Below are 6276 nucleotides of genomic sequence, written 5' to 3' on the forward strand. Positions count from 1 at the left end.
AACCGGGTTGTACTAACCCGGGGTGCCTTAGCCCTATACCACCTCTTTTGGAGCCAACCTATTCTCCAGCCTACCCTCCTCAAATGGAACTGAGCTACCCTTCACAACCGGAACCGTTCTATCCTCCCCAACAGGAACCATCAGATGCTTTTGGCACTCAGAATAATGATGAGTCAAAATCAAATGAGGTTGTGGTTGAAACTACCATTAAAGTCAAAGAGGGTGCACTCGTTAATGAACAAGACTCATCACATGTCATCACCCCAACCACTACCTAGTTCCTAAAACGGTTGATTCAGAACTTTGTTCTTAGCTATCTCTAAGAACCAATCAAGCTTAATTACAATATTGAATTTGTTCTTAGCTAGCTAAGAACCAATCAAGCTTATTTATGTATTTAAGATACATGTAGTGTCTTGCTTAACTATAACTTATAATAAATAAACACATAATATTTCAGTTATGAGTTATCTATGTATGTTTTCTCACATGATGGTCACTAATAAAATCCTTTATGTTCGTATCCAACAGTCTGGTGAAACGATTACGTGAATATATAATCAGTAAAAAAAATATAGTATAGATAGGTTTTTCTTTGCTGGCGATCAAACCAGTTTCACCTCTTCACACAAGTAGCGAGGATTCAAGTCATTTTCGTCCCTATGATTTGTTCAAATATATTGTTTCCGGTCAACATTTTTGAATCTGCTAATTTAGTCCCTAAGATTTCATCTTCATTGCAGTTCAACCCTTACGATTTAACACTATTTATTTGTTCCATTAAATTTATATGAAATGACTATAATACCCCTCTATTTTTTTTACCCCTAAAACTTAAAAAAAATCAATATATCAATCAATCAATCAATCATGCCCAGTAAAATCTCACCGACAGCAAAGCTATAAGTAGGTCTGGGGAGGGTGGGATGTAGGCACACCGTACCTCTATCCAAAGGAATAAAGAGGTGGCTTCCAGAGAGACCCTCGGCTCTAAGTACATGTGTATGAAGCACAATAAAGGAAATAAAAGTTTAACAGTTATATAAAAACTACTACTAATTATAATAATATTAATAATAAGATCACAGTTTAACAGCTATATAAAAGCTAATAATAATTATAATAATAATAATAATATATGTAAGGGAAATACCATTATGGTATGTGACCTAAATAAGTTAAGTCGAAGCCCTAAGGTATTCAATTCTCTCTAAAAAAAATCAATATATTAAAGTTAAAATTAAAAGGAAATGCATGCAATATCTTATTATCAAAATTAATTAAAAAAACAGATACAAAATCTATGATTCTTCTTTAGCCTCCCCCTTTAACTCATTCTCAGTGAAAAGTTCCTCTTGAACTGGAACATCCTTTAATTGTTGTGACGAAACAATGTTTTTTATGCTTCTTTTTGCTGCCACTTCTTTATTCTCATCCACCACCACCACATCTTTCTCTTCCACACTAGGTTCGGTTTCAAGCTCAGTTGCCACGTCATCTTACTTCGGGGGTGGAACAAAGAAGTGTATTTTACCCCTCTGCCAATCATGTAAAACCATCTTTGCCGCAGTCATTAGATATGGTTCACCTCCCTGTAAAACATGAGTGTCGTGTTTTAGTAAACGTTCTTAATTTCACATAAACATTAACTTGTTAAATAGGATCATAAAAACGATATCTGACTTGGTTGACTTATATGCTTTGACAGTAATATCTTGAAAATGAATAAAATTATTACCCTTAGAAGTTTGCCTGATAATTTGCATAACTGAACCAGAAAGTCATTTTCATCTTCCCTGTTATACACATGAAAATAGAGTTAAAATATGATTTGCAGTTACACCTGAAATAACAAGGCTCGTGAGCTACTTTAGATTGCCTCACTAAAAGCCCTAATCAAGCCGAGCTTAAACAATCTTGAGCCTAAGCTCAAGCCTAAAAGTTAAAACTAGGCTTGTTTGACAAACGAGCCCTAGTGGCGTAGCCGAAGCTTATGTTATCGAGCTCAAGCTGGCTTGCAACCTAAACGAGCCTATGATAAATATAATTTTTTATCTAATACATAGTCACATGGTTCGCTCATTTGGCCACGATTTTCGTTCTGGACCGTTCGTACCAAAACACGGTACGAACACGATCTCGGAACGCTCTGGATCGCGATTCCAGCTCTGCAATTGGCGTTCTGGATAATTGATTCAGTGGTACCAGATGCGTTCGGGATCGCGAACTTCTTGATTTTGTAAACACGATTTGCCACTCCATGGGAACATGAAATTGACTAATACATGGAGGTGGATAATCTAAGATAGATGAAAATTTCAGAGATGCGGCTGAAATTAGGGTTGAAATTAGGGTTTGAGGGAGGGAGACCCTCGTTCTATTTGTTACTTTTTAACGAAAGTTACATTCTTCACCCTCGAAGTCACAGTTTTTATTTAAAATTTACCATAAACTTTTTATAATATGTGTGTATATAGATTTGAAAAAAATAAAAAAAGACATAAAAATTTCAATCCGATTAATCCCGATTAACCGGTACATCGTACCACATTATATGGTACATCGTACCTAAGCGATTCGAAATGAGCCTACGCCCCTCCCGTACCGAATTTTAGGAACCTAGCGAATTGCGATCCCGTTCCACGTTCCCGTACAGCGAACCATGTGACTATGATCTAATATACTTAACACACACACATATATATATATATATATATATATATATATATTTATATAATAACTATTATTACATATGATATTATGATAGAAATAACTAAATAATATATATTATTATGTTATATACAAAAAAAAATTTATACACACACAGACTCGCGCGAGCCGAGCTAGCGCTTTAGAAATAAAACTCGAAGTGAGCCTAAAAGTAAGCTACTAAGCTAGTTTAATAAAATTTAGAACCATAGTTTCATTTTTAACGATGTGAAGATATTAATAAACAAGGCATACCAATCTTTTATCTTGTATGCCCTTTCAAGGTGCTCTTTCTTGACACGTTTCAAAACTTCACCAATATGCTCGGTTGCATCATGCAAATTCGTGACTCGCACCTGCAAAAATAGTAAAAGTATTTCACAGTTAAGTATAAGAAAATAAATCAAAAGCGTCTGGAAAGCAAATTCTTTAAAACATACCACGCCCTTTAAAACAATATCGGTCTCAGTATCACTGCTACTATAAACAACACCGGGGCAATCAATCAAAAATATCTTCTTTGTAAGTGTTATGTATTGCCAAACTTTTGTCTCTCCGGGAATCGGAGCCACCTTGCAAACCTTTTAAAAAAACAAAAGAAAAATGTTAGCAAAGAAGTATACTTGCAAGTTCATGATATAGTGTTCTATTGCGAGTGTGCACGAAACCAAAACAACCAAAATGTAACCATAATAACCGACCCAACAAAAAGCGACGACTTTGTTCATTGTTCATTTTAAAAAACCAAACCAATCCAAATTAACCAACCGTAACTTAAAAAAAAATAATTATATAATCTAAAATTAATAAATTGAGTAACAATACCCACAGGGAATGAATGGGAAGATCAAAAAGTTGGAAGAACAAAAGATTTTTTGGTTAAGACGCATGGAATTGGCTAAGCAATTTCTTCGAACAAATATAGAACCAAAATGGATGGTTTTGTGTCTATTACCAGTTCTTCCTCCTGAGTTGACACCAATCTATCATATAGATGAGGATAAACTATTTAGGTACAAATGTTTACTAATCAATTAATTTTTAATTAACAAAAATATATAGGCCCAAAGTTTGCAGCCCAAATTCACTATTTGGGCCATTTTTTCAGTTCAAAAATTTCAAACTCAAATAATAAAACCAAAAAGACCAAAACCGAGGCCATTGTAAAAACCAAAACAAACGGTTTTCAAAAATACAAAAACTGAATATTTGTTTTGCTTTGGTTTCAGCCCAAAACTTCCAAATGCAAATAATAAAACCGAAAAAGAACAAAACCAATGTAAAAACCGAAACCAAATTGTTTCTCCAGAAAAACCCAAAAAACCAAACATTTAATTTTTGGTTTGTTTTGAGACCAAAATCAGTCCATATCATTTGTAAAACCAATGTAACATAAGCATCAAATATTGCATCACGTTGTGACCTCTATACATTAAAAGATAAAAATAAATAAATAAATGTATAAAACACCATTATTAATTATATTACTGTGAATTTTGATTGTTTTTATATTCTCCCATACATATGACTTTTAGAGCTGAGGGTCTCTCTGGAAGCCACCTCTCTATTCTATTGAATAGAGGTATGGTGTGCCTACATCCCACCCTCCCCAGACCCTACTTATAGCTTTGCAATTGGTGGGATTTTATACTGGGTATGACTGATTGATTGAAATAAATAAAACACCAAGCATTACATTTTTGGTACGTAGCGTATTGATGACTGATGACTTGCCAACATTTGGATACCCAACAAAACCAACTGATATAGCTTGCTTGTCACTTTTTAAGCGTGAAAATTGTTGCAAAACCGACAGAAGAGAATTCTACAAGCAACAAAACAAATTATTATCATGTAAACACTATAGATAATAATGCTTACACAGAAAAGAGTAATTATACAATGCATAATATTTCAACAATAATCATAATGTAGAGGGTATACCTTGCCATAAGATTTGGTAATGCTTGCATGAAATGCAAGAGTAGGATATTCCCTAGACAGTACCCGCAACCATCCTTTTGTGACCCACGGTGGGATCAAATCACACTACACAAATTCAACAAGAGAAGTCAATGATTAGGCACCTTGTACCTTGTGGATCCCTAGCATCCAAAACCTAAGGATTTACAAAAATCGATCATGGTTACCTTGTTTAGTAATAAAATCATGTGCTTGTGTTTGCAATGTTCCTTCAAATGTTTTTCAAGATGATAGCACCTTGTACCTTGCGGATCCCTAGCATCCAGTACCTATAATCAGAAACATAAGCACAAAGGTAACTATTACATGCTTCAGATGACAAAGCCATACGATTACATAAACATTCACTAACCTGAATAACAACATCAGAAGAGTCAATGACTTTGTAAAGCTCGCCCCATATACGCTTACTCTGACCCTTTTCGAACATCGTGTGGCGAACAAGATCCCTAAATCCATCCACATTTTCATTCGTTGGATCAACGCCACCGCACTTTTCCTCAAACGCATCTACAAAGTCAGCTCACGTGTTAGCGTATATTCCCGTTACAAAAGCTACACGAGATTGATTACCTTGAGAGCCATCAGCCCTCTTGGCAAGTGACTCGTAATCAGCGGCCAATAATCTAGGCCGTTTCCTCTTCCCCTTGGGTCCAAATGCATCAGCAAACGACACGGTATCAAGAAGATGAACACTCGATTGCTTTAAAAAAGAGTAATGAAAAATTAGAATTCAACTAGGATTTATGACCCACGCTTCGCGACGGGCCGTTAAATCAACAAAAACACATACGTAAAAAAGTTAAACTATAAACTCGTTACCTTTCAATGCCAAAATACAACAAATGATATCATATGTAGAACCAAAAAAACTGGCGCATTACAGCTGCGAACCAACACAAATTCTGCTAGTATCAGCGGTACCAACACAAATTCGTAAACATAAATCAGTAATGATGATCACAATCGAGAAGATTTGCTTACCCCCGCCACGCCCGGGGTCGAAATCCTAATTTATTATAAAAAGAATATGATTAGTTTAAAAATTAAAAATATTACACGTCAAAATAATTATAGTGAGTATTTTAAAAAGTTTCAGTTTTTGTTCGATAAAACAGTTAAATTTAATAAAAGGATTTAAAATACGTAAAGGAAAAAAACTAATTTTTAGTTAAAACAAAAATAAAGCAAATAATAATAATAATAAAGAAAAGAAAACAGAACCACGTCAAGGGCACACGAATCCGCGCCCCATGCCGCTTAATTACTTTTAACATGTTTACGCCTGCCAACGCGCTAGTTGACGTGTTGACGCTTATGTAACTTTATGTTTATATGTATATAAATAGTCGTAACGTGTATGTGAAAAACTTTGCATACATTCCTAGTAGTTTTATGTATTTTTGAAAAATTGAAAATCCCGGGAATAAAAAAATATTGAAACGGGTCAGATACTTTTAGTGATTACGTAGCTCAAACTTTGTGGACTGATATCAAGCTACATCTAGCTATGACTATGAGGGACAAACTTGCACTTGATTACGGGCTTTTATAAATAGAATTATTTCTTTTTACGTATATTGT

The 6276-nt window shown here is 34.6% G+C and overlaps 1 pseudogene across 1 annotated transcript; it reads right to left on the minus strand.

Moving 5' to 3' along the window:
* Nucleotides 1-1246: 1246 nt before the first annotated feature.
* Nucleotides 1247-5401, minus strand: LOC143546166 (nuclear/nucleolar GTPase 2-like; annotated as a pseudogene). Its single transcript, XR_013137565.1, has 9 exons — nucleotides 5266-5401; nucleotides 5045-5202; nucleotides 4860-4961; nucleotides 4654-4758; nucleotides 4406-4534; nucleotides 3150-3290; nucleotides 2965-3065; nucleotides 1739-1796; nucleotides 1247-1592 (listed from the first exon to the last, which is right to left on the minus strand). The product of XR_013137565.1 is annotated as a nuclear/nucleolar GTPase 2-like (transcript).
* Nucleotides 5402-6276: the final 875 nt, after the last annotated feature.

This window comes from Bidens hawaiensis, unplaced genomic scaffold (genome assembly GCF_021521415.1).
Source record: "Bidens hawaiensis isolate Kalapana, Puna unplaced genomic scaffold, B.hawaiensis_p1.1 tig00014257_1, whole genome shotgun sequence".
Classification (NCBI taxonomy): Eukaryota; Viridiplantae; Streptophyta; class Magnoliopsida; order Asterales; family Asteraceae; genus Bidens; species Bidens hawaiensis.